Source organism: Sitophilus oryzae, unplaced genomic scaffold, assembly GCF_002938485.1.
Source record: "Sitophilus oryzae breed Bouriz unplaced genomic scaffold, Soryzae_2.0 scaffold_377_pilon_pilon, whole genome shotgun sequence".
Lineage (NCBI taxonomy): Eukaryota > Metazoa > Arthropoda > Insecta > Coleoptera > Curculionidae > Sitophilus > Sitophilus oryzae.
In genome coordinates this window covers 393,528-409,272 of record NW_022146948.1, presented here as the reverse complement: position 1 = coordinate 409,272, position 15,745 = coordinate 393,528, and the positions used below count along the sequence as shown (strand labels likewise).

The 15,745-nt window shown below is 33.6% G+C and overlaps 1 protein-coding gene across 1 annotated transcript in view; it reads right to left on the bottom strand.

Moving 5' to 3' along the window:
• The window catches only part of LOC115885210 (GTP cyclohydrolase 1-like), a 72,015-nt gene that overhangs the window by 46,539 nt on the left and 9,731 nt on the right, over positions 1–15,745 (bottom strand). The gene's annotated exons all lie outside the window — the stretch shown is intronic.

Genomic DNA, 15,745 nt, shown 5'->3' with positions numbered 1-15,745 from the left:
TCAATTTTTTCGACAAAGCGTCGATATGCATGTCCCATTTCAGAGAATTGTCTACAACAAGCCTTCAGAATTTTACAGATTTTACGACGTCAATGGTGGTGTTGTTAAGTACAAAAGGCTGCAGCGAGTTTTTATACGACAAAGTTTTAGTTTTAGAAATGTTGAGACTCAGGAGGTTCGAATCGCACCAAGATGAATAAGTCATTTGATTGACAAGGTGATTAAGTCATTTGATATAATCCTATGAAGTGCCGTGACGTCCTTGTTGCTCCAAGTGAAGCTAGTGTCGTCCGCAAAAAGACATATTTTGCCACTGATGTTTGTGTTAGCAATGTCGTTAATAAAAAGAAGAAACAAAATAGGGCCTAGTACTGAGTCTGTAGAGGTACTCCACATTCTATTGGCTTGCTAGAAGACAACGTGGTATCCACCCTCACAAGTTGACTTCTGTTGCTCAGATACGACTTAAACCATTCGAGAGATGTTCCCCTGAACCCATAGTGCTGCAGTTTATTAATTAGGATCTTATGATTTACACAGTCGAGCGCCTGAGAAAAATCACAGAAAATTGTTGCTGTAGAATGATGGTTATTTAGGCTGGAGTAAACTTTATTAAGGAGGGAAAACATAGCGTCCTTTGTGGACTTGTTGCTTAGAAATCCAAATTGATGTTCAGTAAGTATTTTGTACTTAAACAGAAATGTAATTTTGTAATAAGTAGTCTTGGTCTTGGTCTTGCTGCAAGTCTTGCATTTTTTTTAAATATTTTTACTAGAAGCACATAGAAAATCTTTAAATAAGTACAATTCAAATGTTTCAATTAAAACGTCAAACAGAACTTTCAAGGACGGATACTGCTGGTTATGTCAATTTCGTTCACAATGCATACAGGGATAGTATTATTCAAAGATGGAGTGGAAGAGATTTTTTTAACTGTCGGAGTCAAAGCCATATTTGATCATAAAGCCCTTGTATATCAACAAGGATAAAAGATTAAACAAATATATTTATTAATTAGTTTTTTTGCAGTTTTGTTAAAAATTGGTAAAAATTTTAATGCCCTAGAGTTAACACTCTAAGACCGGTGTGATAAAAAATATTTTATACAGGGTGTTTCAAAAAACATATGCCATCTCTCGTGGGGAAATTCCTCGCGTCCAATTCATAGGTCCGATTTTGCTTTGCTTAGTAGCTACAGGGTGTTAAAATCTCAATAATCTTTCGATTTATTATAATTTTTTTCTAAGTACTTTTAGTGATTCAAATGAAAATTTGAGGATGAAAGTTACTATAAGTGCTACATATTTTAATGCTAAGAAAGTATCGATAAATTCATCAGGGACGTGCAAATGGGTTATCACAGGAACATTTTTCAAAATAAAATATGTGCGCCACTGACTTTTTTCTTTTGATATCAACATTTTATGTAGCGACATCCATACAGTGGCAATATGGGGACACTACCCGTACCTTGGAACACTACTAGGACCTTGGATAATGTCCGTAACCTGGACCGTAACCTGGACCATAACCTTGGACACAGTCCGTCCATAAGACCCTAAAAATACGAAACTCTTGTTTAAAACCAAACAAGGTCTAATAAACAAAATAAACCTACCTCGCAATACTTCCGAGGGCTCAATAATAAACAAAGAAACTGTCCTTTCTTCCATGTTACATTCTGGAAGACAAAAGCAAAAGAACACCAATGTGCCAGCAAAATACAAATACGAGTTAAGGTGGGTTAATCCAAAACTCTACACTAAAAATATTCAATAATAATATCGAATCTATAAAAGATAATAACTCATCTTTACCTGTAGCTTCGAAATGGCAGCTGATTCAGATTTTGCAGCAAGATTTAAATTATTACCACTTCTAAAAGCCGGGTGAACAAAAGTGAGGTTAAGCGCGGAGAGCGACCTAACCTTGGAGCGATGTTGACAGCGCCTCCACAGAGCAGTGAAACGATAACAGGGTTGGCGACTAGGGAACGTAAAAATTACGCCAAGCGTGCCAAATAAATGATCAGGCCTGAACGATATGGAATCCGATGACGATACGCCAGACATTATATAAATCATATATAAAAAATACATGTAACGAACTAAAAACGTTACAATGAGATAAACGCAATTTTATTAATCACAATTAATAAAATCAATAAATTATATATTATATTATACCTAATTTATTATTAAATATTATTACTATTAGTTATTATTGCTATTAGTCCCACGTACAGCAATTTCAAATAAAAAAAATAATAGCATTTAAGATAATTACAAAAAACCTAATTTTTAAAAGTTATAACATCTTTTTTTTTGAGGTTCAAGTTAACGTTTCCTTTCTGTTGCAATGGCTAAACTGGACGGGACCTACTTGTTTACGCGGAATCCGAACCGCGGTCCTCGGCCATATCATGGTCAATGGCCTACCGACTTAGGAAGTGTCTAAACTAACTCTTACTCACGAGATATCCGATCTCATCGGGCCTTGAACCGGCGTGAATGAGCAGTGTGTATCAATAGATTTTACACTTTTCCCTTTTGGACAACAGCACGATGCAAAGTTTCGAACCGGTCACACGTCCATCCACTAGCATCGCCTTACGTCGCTTAACTTCGGTGTTCTAATGGGAACCGGTGTTTCGACGTAGCTGGGCCGTTGCCCTTATAACATCTTGTAACTCTAAAACTATGCATTTCCAAACACATATTTATAGGAACTTTTTTATATTTTTTGATGAGGCATGTGAGTACTTATTTAAAACTTTCGCAAGTTAATGATATTAAATTTTTTTAAAGGTTGCTATTAGACTTGGATCAAGGCAAATTAATAAAATTGCGTTTATCTCATCAAGGATGCCGAAATCGACAAAATATCAAGAGACTATTTTTAATCGGCATAAACTGCTTACACTATTTCGTTAACAAGAGAAAAAAAGTCAATGGTGTACATGCTTTTTTTTGAAAAATATTCCAGTTATCACCCATATGCACGACCCTGGTGAATACGTCGACACTTTTGTAGCTTTAAAATATGTCGCATTTATTGTAACTTTTACCATCAAAATTTCATTTGAAACGCTAAAAGTACTTGGAAGAAAATTATAATAAATCAAAAAAATATTAAGACTTTTACACCCTGTAGCTACGAAATAAAGCAGAATCAATCGGACCTATGTTGATATGAAAAATAAATCTTATTTTTACGTGAGGAATCTCCCCACGAGAGATGGCACATGTTTTTTGAAACATCCTGTATAAAAAGATATTTTATACGAAGAATTTATAAAATAAGTATAAGAATATTTTGTAAAATATCGAATTGTGTGTATTTTATAAAAATATAGCCTAATATAGGATATTTTATAAAATTTAGCCTAATATAACGATATTTTATAAAATCACTTTTCTAGGATGATGTCCATTAAAAGATTGAAGAAGAAGGTGCTAATGCTGTCTCCTTTTCTAATGCCTCCTGGTATTGGTATGTCTCGTGTTAGATTATTTCCTGCTTTTACTTGAATTGTTTTATCCAAATTTAACTTTCTGATGATTTTCACAATATTATCAGGCACTTTTTTCTCTTTCCGCTTTTGTTCTGAAAATATGAAAAAAATGGCTTTCTCATTTAGAGGTAGATTTTTTTTAATAATCAAGTGTTTTTTCTCCGAATAGACATAATTTCAGTGTCATTTGCAATTCTTCCTGTCCTCAGATACTTAAAGAAAAAACTTTATAAAATAACTAATAAAATTAGAACTGCGTCTTAACTTAGACTGGCATTTAAATTTGCGTTGGTTGGCTTCTCTTAAATATCAATTTAAACTCTGTATATGTTACGGTTAAAGTCCGATGTCCGGTTAATGTCGACATTAACACGTTAATGTTTGGGTTAGGTTATGTTTTTGGGTGTTTTGTTGTGTGTTATTCTCGAGATTAACCAGGTAATGTCGACATTAACCGGACATCGGACCTTAACCGTAACACATACACTTCATTAAATTTCAATTTTACAGCTATTGTACCATTTAGGTTACAGCCAGTGGTTGCATGACGACGAAATTTAAGATTTTTTTTCCTTCAGTTTAACGGCCTTTAGCTGCCTGGACTATACGGCCCGTGGATAGATTTCCTATCTCCATTTCTTCTATTTCATCACTGAGAGCGCCCTTTCAGGCATCTGGAACGAATCCATACCCTCCGTGCGTGGTCTTCAGAATGGACTATTTCTTCTATTCTTCAATTAAACTTTTTCAACTTCTTTCTTGTATAAAATATTATCAATCTGACCTTCTCTTCTCCCACGCTGGTAGTATCCGGCTACGTAGGGCCTGGTTACCCCCGTGACAACGTGAAAAAAGATTTTCTTTAAATGTATTTCACAAAAATATGTATCTGAATGAGACACGAACTCAATTTAACACTTTTGCACCAAAAAACAATAGACTTTTATAAAACGATTACAATTGTATCTTCAGAATAACAACTTGGACTCCCGAACAATCAGTCATCAGACAACATACGATGCTGCCTCGACGACAGACCGAACGGAAGTCCCGAAATTTAAGATCTTTACATACACAAAGATGACAAAGATGTTTTTATGTAAAAATTGTTTTAAATAAATTTTGTTTTTTTAGTTTATCTTCTTAACGGTATATAGACCTGAGGAGGAATCTTCTATATTAAATTGAAAACTCAAAAGCGCTTTATCAGAAAATTATGAAATTAAATTTAAAAATTTACTTGAGCGAAAATACTATTTTGCCTTGCTCCATTCAAAAATAAGTTTTTTTCAAAATTTAATTAAAAATATCATTACAGTTGAGGGTTGGAACCTTTGGTGTTACACAGCAAAATAAAAACACTAAATCACCACAAAACACCAAAACACTTTTACTTTTACACTGGACGCGCGTTTCGCTAACCATGTTAGCGAAACTGTTAAATCATCAGCAGATGATTATAAACGTCTGAGTTTATAATTGAGATGATTATAAACGTCTGAGTTTATAATCATCTGCTGATGATGCTAACATGGTTAGCGAAACGCGCGTCCAGTGTAAAAGTAAAAGTGTTTTGGTGTATTGTGGTGATTTAGTGTTTTATTTTGCTAAAAATATCATATTATATGTTTTTTTTTTCAATTTTTCTTGTACAGTATGTCCCAGGATTGTCCTTACAAGAGGAAAAACTTTTTTATTATTAACATTTGAGAAAAATGCATTCTTTATAAAAAAATTGCTTGTTCTTATATCGTTAATACCGTTTATATTTTTCCAAATTTCTTCAACAAACAAATCATGAAAATATGGTTGTTCCTTTAACATTTAAAAAACATCAATCTTTAGACAAATTACGCAAATGCATTCAATAAAACTAATTATCAATCAAGTGTACTCTATTGTTGTACCAATTCTAAAAACATATAGAAATATTTGTAATTTATATTTAGAAGTTATTTTTATTTAATTATGGGTTATAATAATTTTTAGCAAGCGGCTCCTCATCAAATTATTTTATTATTGTTTATGGTTTGTTAAAACAAAATTATTTTTGATTACAGTATAGTATTTAGTTATAATTGAATAGTATAATATGACGTAATGAGTTTAACGTAAAAAGCACATCACGCATGAAAAGCATATCGCGCAATGGAAAGCATTGAAAATGCAATATCACATTTTAATATCAAAGCATTTTTGAATTTGACTATTGCTGTGATATCATTGATTGTTGTATGATCATAGTAATATGTTTTCGTATGATTTCATTACCATGTGTTATAAGCTACCATATATGATCGAAAAAAAACGGCGTCAAAGATGGCTCGGGAATGACAATTGATGATAATTTTAGTTAGATCAAGTTCTAGACGTCATTTACTTAGCCCGTATCCATAAAATCCCCGTAAACACCAGAACACCTCATCACTGAGTGTGACTGAGTGCCTGAGTACAGTGGCGTAACAACAGACTCACGGGCCTGTGTGCAAAAATTTTACTGGGCCCCCTATTACACCTACATATTTCAATACTTAATAATCTGAATAATATGCACTCATATTTTAGGTTAGAAATAACATTATCAAATTAATTTTTATATAGTATAATCTATTACTGCAACACAGAATATGTAACCCAAAACATATAAAATATCAAATAAATAAAAAAATAAATAAAAACAAAATAAAAAACAACAACAAAACTACCTAAATTAAAATAAACAATGTAAATAGGAACATCAACATGTTAAAATTCTTTTTTCCTTGTTTTAGCATGGGCGAAAGTTGCCACAATATTACCAATGTCTATTGTACGAACAACTTCATTTTCTATTGAAATAATTGCTAAAGCTGATAACCGTTTTTCGCCCATAGTATTTCTTAAATAATTTTTGACAAGCTTTAATTTGGAAAAAGATCTTTCAGCCGAGGCCACAGAAACAGGTATGGTCAGAAAAATATGACACGCTGTTAAAATCTCGCTGAAACTAGAAGACGATGAAAGGTTTTTAAGTAAAATAAATCCAGTGAGTTCAAAAATGCAATTGATTTCATATAAATTATTTCGGAAACATTGCCTGAAGGAGAGTAATTGAGAAGAAATCGTATAGGTAATATCATCGGGGTATTTAAGGTATACAACCTGACCCATTTTATATATATCCTCATCAGAAACAGAAGGATTCTGCTTGATTCGCGATAGTATGTGATAGATATGGAAATGCGGCCCGGGCCTCCCGAGGTCCCGGGCCCGTGTGCTTCGCACACACGGCACATCGATAGTTACGCCACTGACTGAGTGCGCCGAGATGACGACCATCCGTGCCATGAACTTTGGTACGGCTGATGTCAAGGATGGAGAGCTGGCCTCTATGGAGCCGTCTCAGATACTGGCTTTTGTTAAAGCCTTGAGACTGTATAATGAGTTATAACTCGTTATAGCTCAAGAAAGGGGAACACACAATAGATCTTTAAGGTCGCGGTGACTAACCCCCCTCCTAAACATTCTACATTCTAGCCCGTATCCTTCTTCATTTTTAATGGCGTTTGCTGGCAGCACTTAAGAAGAATGCAATTTATTTTTATATGGTGTGAAAATTATTTTTAAATGGTGTAGTTAAGATATCAACACAATCGTAAGTATATCTTTTGTATATGATTGAAACTGGCTAAGGTCTGTCAAAGAGAGGATACATAATATGAGAGTGGCAGTTGTCTGTCATTTTAACAGACAGCTATATTGTATATTTTTCATTTTTGGCTGTCGTTTGTCAAAATCATCCCTGACCCGTTGGGTATTTTATCACTACACATCTGCATATTATGAACAATATACAAATTCATTTTTTTTTATTTGTATCATGGCCTATAAACTTTATAAACTTATTATTAATTAAGTACAGGATTGACTTAAATTTGTAATAGGTAATCTCAATTTTTTATATAAATATTTTTTTTGTCTGATCAGTATTAATAATAGATCCTTAAATATTTCTTGTCTAATCATCACGAATTCATTCAAAAAAAAGTTGAGTATATTATTATCAATCAAGTGCATGTACCTTATGGCAGGATATGAGTTGTGGATATACAGAAACATGTTTGACTTATATTCCTCAATAGTTCATCAATTTGATCTAAATATTTGATAATAATATTTTTATATGATAATAGTAGGGGTAGAAGGCCGATTCTGCATCAGGAGCAGGAGCAGAGCGCACAGCGCATGCGTGTAAATCAGCTAGGAACATGTAAAATAGGCTAATAAACAAGAATAAACGGGTTTGAACCACTTTGAACCGCTTTTGAACAGCTTTGAACGGGTTTGAACAAAAACTGAACAGGTCTGTTGTTTTACGCTAAAAAGCCGTTCAAAGCTGTTCAAAAGCGGTTCAAACCCGTTTATTCTTGTTTATTAGCCTATTTTACATGTTCCTAGCTGATTTACGCGCATGCGCTGTGCGCTCTGCTCCTGCTCCTGATGCAGAATCGGCCTTCTACCCCTACTGATAATTTACTTGCCTAGTGCGTAATTATTTGATTTCTTATGAAACTGATTTTTTGTCTCAAGTAGTGGTGCTTAAGCTCTACAGGGTACTACAAATTCGAGGTACGAGCATTGGTATCTCGGAAACCGTAATAGATACGAAGATGGTTAAATTGGGGCAAAGTTGCCTCCTTGAGATGTTCACCAAGATGCCATCAAAATTTTTTTAAAAATTTCAGGGATTGCTGAGTTTTTTGGAGAAACGGAGTTTTTTGAAAATCGATTTTATTTTTTCCTGGCGTTACTTTTTAGAAAATCAAAAAACTAATTGCACATTCTCATAGCCACTTTATTAGGGCTATCTGATAGTATTTTTAGATTTTCAAATTAGACGATAATTTATGAGATATAGAGGCCAACTTAATTTTTTTAAATACGGACCTGCATTTTTTATTTCCGGTTTTGAAAGAACTCGGTCTCCTGAGTACAAGTATATAATTTTAAGTCCGACGCTGGTTTTTTAAATTATTTAATCTGATTATATTCATCGCAACAAGATTGATCAGCGCTAATTAACATTGAATAAGAAAAATCGAGCCATTTGAAAGATTCAAATAAATAATGTCCAGGTTAGCAATTTAAAGATATTCTTATTAACTCTTTTTATTGTGAATTTGAAATCTCAGTGTCTATATGCACAATATTAACCGTGGTAATTATAAAAAAATTAACTTTTACAAACTAGTTTATAATGCTCTACATGTTCGAAAGGGTTACTACCCTCCCTAGTGCACAAATTAATTTATTTTTCGTTCAATCTTATTTATAGCTCTTTTTGGACATATTATCTTTTTCTATACTTCCGAATGGGATTTTGTACTCTTTATTGTAAATGTTGAAATGTATTGATTTCACTTTTACAAATGAAGTCAAGAAATCCCCCCCTCCTCGCCCTTTGGCGACAGATCCAGAAACCTCGCTGGCCATTATACTGCTCTACCATTTCAAATCCATCTTCCGGAGAAATAACTTGATTATATTATAATATTATATCATATTTATACTAATAATATTATATCATATTTATACTATTTATTTTATATTATTTTTTATTATTTTGTTGCGTTTGATTTTCCTTATTCAATATTTTACCCCACGTCATTGTTAAGTTTGAAAGCTTATCAATATTGTAACGATGAATAGATTAAATATTAAAAAAAACAGAGCCGGAAATTAGTTTAAATAAATTGTGTTTAAATAAATCAAATATCAATATTGTTGCGATGAATATAATCAGATTAAATAATTTAAATTTAGGACTTGATTTTTTTTTAAATAATAATTAAATAGTTTTGTTGCTGTTAAGGTACCCAAAACAAAAAAAGTATAAAGTGTGGCATGCCATTGTACTCAGAAGACAGAGTTTTTTCAAAACCTGAAATAAAAAATGCAGGTCCGTATTTAAAAAAAAATTAAGTTGGCCTCTGTATCTCACAAATTATCAGCTAATTTGAAAATCTAAAAATACTATCAGATAGCCCTAATAAGGTGGCTATAATAATAATTAGTTTTTTGATTTTCTAAAAAGTAACGCCAGGAAAAAATAAAATTGATTTTCAAAAAAATCCGTTTTTCTCAAAAAACTTGAATCCTTGAAATTTTTTAAACTTTTTTGATAGCATGTTGACAAACATCCCAAGGCGCAACTTTGCACTACCTTCGTATATATTACGGTTTCCAAGATATCAATGCTCGTACCTCGAATTTGTAGCACCCTGTATACTCGCTGAAAAACTAAACAACTATATATTTTGTACAAATGGGCCACTAGGCTTAGAATGCAATGAACACAAACTTTACAGTGGCTTTTTACTCGTAAAGAAACTTGCCTAACCAATAAATATTATTAACGTTTCAGTGGGGATATCTCCATCCGTCGTCAGAGATAAATATGAAAGAAAAAATCTTAAAACGTTTACATTTTTTGCTTGGGGTATCGCTACAATGTTATAAATAATAAATAAATCTAATATTATAAAGCCCCATACTCACTATGCGCTGATGCGATTTGTCACTGCGATTCGTCGATGAAATCAGCAGAGAAAAGTTGCAGGAGGTCATGGCTGCACTGTGCTCTATTAGTGAAGAATATGGTAGAGAGTGGCAATGGCGAGGAATGCAGTAACAAAGCTGATTAAAATATGGAAGGCTATAGCGATTACACAAAACACTAAACTGCGCATCACAAACTTCCTCATTGCCCCCATAGCTGTATAGCTCTGAAACCTGGACACTAAAGGAAACCGACAGAAGATAAACCGAACAATGAATAAACGCCTTGGAGATGTGGGTATATCGACGGTTACTGCGAATACCATTGACGGCTCATCGAATTCACGTTTCCATTATCGAAGAACTAAAAATTGTGTTACAACCTATGGGTAGACTATAAAGAAAGATAATCAAAAGCAATTTTATTACTGTCTCTATGTTGATGATCACATCTTGCCCAAAGCCTCACACATAACGCAGCATCAAACAACTTGGTAAAGAAGTAAGGGGAATCAACATATGATGTCACCATATACCCTCACGTAGGGTGAAAGAATGAAGAGAGATCGCAGAGTAATCATAATTAAGTGTGCATCGCCTGCCCTCTTTTCTTTTTCCTTTTTTCTGGTCGTTAATCTAATCTCTCTGTGTGTTTTTGGTATCGTGAGAATTTCTGTTGTTTTGTCGTATGCAATTTATTTTAAATATATGTAAGTCAAACTAACAGCTGGTTTGAAAAAGGTATATTTTTTTAACTTGTTAGTATATGTTTATTTGTTAATTAATTTTGTATCTGTGCTTTATTGTATATCATTTGTTTGCTTTTATACATTTATATGACTTTTATTATGTATATCTATTTTTAAGGTCTGATGATGGCTGGAATTGCCGAAACCGGTCACGAATAAAGAATTTTTTGATAGTGGTTTGAACTTTGTTTTCCATTTTAACATTAAGTTTTTTTTTACCATGGGTCACCACTTTGTAAGAATGAACAAACTTTATAAATAATTAAGTGTATCATAAGTGTAATCATAATTTAGAGTTCTCCAGAACGTAATAAATCATATTGAAAACCTCTAGCTCTACATATAAAAATAAAATATAAATAAACAAAATAAATATCTTAACTCTTCTGATTTTTTAAAAATCTTTGTGCACCCCATATTTACCTCGATTTTTGTTGTCACTTACATTTTTAGTGTTACAAGATAAACGAAATACAATTCTAATTGATGTTGCAATTTATTCAGAATACAATCTAAATCTGAAGCCAGACATAGTAATTAGTAATAAAGAATTATAGTTTCCAGAAGTTAAGTTTTCCATTTAACTATTGTGAATTGGTATGGTCAAATTGCAAGGATACGTATTGAGTACGTAATCAGTTTAACGTTTATGGTAATTTAACTTTTAAGGATCTCTATAGTTATTGTAAATGCTGGAATCAACCAAAATAAACTTAAATCGACGAATATATCTTTCTGGTACACACGTTACTCAAAAATAGCTGAATATTTTGGCACTGAAATTTTCTTCATCAATTTTTCATCATTTGGCACACCAGCCAGCTTAATACATAGAACTAGTGATGGGCATTACGATTCTTTTTAGTGAATCGAATCACACGATTCAATTGCTCATATTGAATCGACTCCTACGATTTGTTCATTTGAACTAACCACATGCACAATTTACGTTTCATAAAAACAAGAATCGTAACTGGCACTACCGGTGATAACTTGGTCGGAAAATTACTTAAGGGACCAGAAAATGTAATATACAGTTCTTTCATTTGTTTTTCAACACTTTATGACACTGGTACTGGCGTAATTTGATTATTTTACCAATAATATTAAATTACCAATCCAATTCATATACATATACTATTTATTAAAAACTTCTTAATATAATATAATAATAGTAGCTCCCTTGGGAGTAGCAAGGTACAACTTGCTATACTGGAGCCGTTCTGTATAGAAGGAAGGTAATGTGGCTAGCACTACGCTTCAACCGCCTATTATTACCTCTGGATTGTGAATCCCAAGTACTCATTTAAGGCTGAGTCGACCTAGGTACCCAAACTATTTTTATTTTAATAAAAATAGTCGGCTGATGAAATGCCGGGTGTGGGAATCGAATCCACACCTTGAGATTGGTAGACGAGAGCCTGTACCTCTACGCCACCGGGCATTAAAGACTTCTTAATACCAATTTAATATTTTTAGAGCCATATTTTAATTCCGATTTAATAATCAAAGTAAAATAGTATATAATACCGCAAGATCGAAAAAAATGGCGTTCAGTTGGCTTGGAAATGAACATCGATGACATTCCCCATATAATTTTACATATTAAAATGACAGCTCTTAATTTTATAACCATCGCTGACGCCATTTTTTTATTATATTGAGCAGAGGCCAACAATATTTTTTTGGAGTTGCATAAAAACACGATTTCGTCTTTTAGTCCGACATTTAATGGTTTATAGTCGGTAATATTATTTTAATAAAAATATTAACGTGAAAATTAAATACCTTACAAATACTCCTGACTCAATGCCTATATCACCGCCGCGCCGTAGGAACGAACGATCGCATTGTGATCCGATTCAATTCTTACGATTCTTTTTTACTGCTCATAGTTCAAATTTTTTGGTTTGGCAATCAAATTTTTTTTATCCGTGCTGGCCACGATTCAATTGAACGAACCATAACGTAAGCAACGAATCAATTCTAACGACTCTTTTTTACGGCTCATCGTTCAAATGTTAGGATCCGTGCTGGCCACGATTCGATTGAACCTTAGATTAACAATAAAAGATTGAACGAACCATATTCTAAGCAGTGAATCGAATCTCACCATTCACTTTTAATACTCGTTCAAATGAACGTCTCGTTCAATCTTTGCCCACCTCTACATAAAACGTCTCTAGAGTGTTGCGTGGAATAAAGGGTGCGGGCAAAGATAATTCTGTGTTAACAGTGTTAACTATAATATTCTTTGGTGCGGGTGGCCAATGTTTGACCAATCATATTCCGATGGGCAATGAACAGCAGCTTTCAGGCAACGCAGTAGAATAATAATTCTCTAATAAATCTTCTCTAATAAAAGCTTCACGATTCGTCTATGGGATGCGTCAATGATGGGATGAGTTGTGCGGCGCCGGCGGTTCGGCGAAAGGTATGTTTTTGGGCGAACCATCAAAAGAAATATCACGAACACAATGGACGAATTTCTACAGAAATGACCAGCGACAAACCGCATCATACCCACTATGCGCGCATGGACGAATCAATCAACTCGCATAGTGAGTATGGGTAAATGCTATGACGAATAGTTTTTGGAATAAATATATGAACGAAAAAATTTAAAATACTTTTTTCTTAAGAAGAGGCATTAAATTAGGGGATTTACGTACACATGTCACATGTGCACTTATTGAGGAACCGCTATAAAGAAAATAAACTTATTTTATGGTTTATTTAATTAATAGTTTAATATTTTAGTGGTCATGTTCATGGAAATTTGTAGATATCATCTTGTAGCTCTTCAGTTTCTTTGTTTTTTAAATTATTTTAAATTACTTTTAAACAGATAAAATAACTGTCTATGTCTTTAGTTCTTTAATTAATATGCATAAAATGAAGTGATTACAAAATAATGTATAACAATATAAATACAAATTATGATACGATATCGAGAAATAAAATTGAGAGTGCCGACATAATAATGATTTACAGATTTATAACTATTGCATCAGTATGTAGATATTTAGGTTAAAATACTTTATAAGTGGTTGTAAATAACTAGCAAGGTAGGTAAGTACTTAAGCTCCAAAAAAAGAATAGCTAAGAAATTATTCGATGATATTTAGATTTTATCTGCGAATTATTAAACTTGTAAATGTACTTGAAATTAATGCAATATACCTGAAGAAACCACTTGCAATGGCTAATTAATCTTTATTAACAATGTTAATGTTCGAATACTGAATGCATTTATGTTGATCTTGTTTATTGAATTTTAAACGGCCATTAAAAGTACAAAAAACGAAAAATGTATGTATAAGACGAAGATTTGCTCTTTATTATTAGGTATATTTTGATTATTAATTTATAATCTGTTGACTTAGAAAGGTTACTGAAAACATTTTGAACATTTATTCCCCTTGTTGTTTTATTGCAATATGTAGATAGTAATCTACATATTTGCAATCAAAACTATAGGTTGTAGAATGTAGAATGTTTAGGAGGGGAGTTAATCACCGCGACCTTATAGATCTATTGTGTGTTCCCCTTCCTTGAGTTATAACGAGTTATAACTCATCATACAGTCTTAGGGCTTTAACAAAAGCCAGTGTCTGAGACGGCTCCACAGAGGCCAGCTCTCCATCCTCGACATCAGACGTACCAAAGTTCATGACACGAATGGTCGTCGTCTCGGCGCCCTCAGTGATAAGGTGTTCTGGTGTTTCCCCATTTTCCCCACAAAATCTGCATTCGCCGTTGTTTCTCAGCTTCAGCCTACTGAGGTATTCGTTGAGGAGACAGTGTCCTGTTAGAAACCCCGTGACAATTCGAAGATTGTTTTTACTCAAAAAAAGGAAAACCTTTGATTTTTCTCGGTCGTAAGTTCTGAGGAACTTTTTCGAGTGTCTTAGACCGTTGGAGGACACCCATTCCAAGTTATGGATGGAGTCTTCCAGATTCTTCAGTTTCGCTTTCAGTTGGTTCCCATTTGGAAACAGAACCGTTCTGGTCCAGTTAGTGGAGTGTTCGCTCCTTTTCTAGCTAGATCATTTGCTTTTTCACTGACTTCTATCCCTTGGTTAGCAGGCACCCAGAGTAGGAGGACTTTATTTTCTTTGCCTAATTTGTTGAGTTTCTCTAGGCATTCTTTGACCAACTTCGAATTAATGGTTACTGAGTTGATCGCGTTAAGTGCTGCTTGACTATCGGATAGGACGGCTTTCCTGTTTTCGATAGTTCCTATCTAAGATAAATTGTACGCATCTTTCGATAGCGTAAATTTCTGCCTGAAGGATACTGGGGTAGGTGCCTATTGGTTTGGAGTATTTAGTTTTCGGTCCAAATACTCCTATCCCTGTCCCTACTTTGGTTTTGGAAGCATCAGTATACCACGTGATGGTATATGGTCTTTTATATTGAGTTACGCTGAGTAAGCGTTTCTTTCTTCCAATCCTTTTTATTACTCAATACTACAGTGAGGTGTTTCTCAAAGTTGTAAATTCTTGGTATGTCATCCACTGGGAGTTGGAGAAGTGGAATTTTCTTTTTGTGGGTGTTCCAACCCCGTGACCTGATAATTCTCCCAGTACTGTTTCCGTCAATGACCATTCTAATCATTGTCGCATTGGCATAACTACCGACGACATTGTGCAGTGGTGTTAGGTCTAGAATGACCTCCATTGCTGCTGTTGGACATGTTCTCATGGCACCTGTTATGCAGATACATGCCAGTCTCTGTACTTTGCACAGGTACAAACTATAGGTTAGTATGGGTATTATTCAAAATAAATAATGATAGTAATCTTCGAGAAAGATTTAGTCTCTGTTTTGAACTCTGTCTATCAACTCTTTTTTGGACGAAGTTGCATTCAGAAATAATGGGAATTTACGGAATAGCAAGCCAAAGTTTGGTATCATTTAAGTATTTACAATTTACATGTTT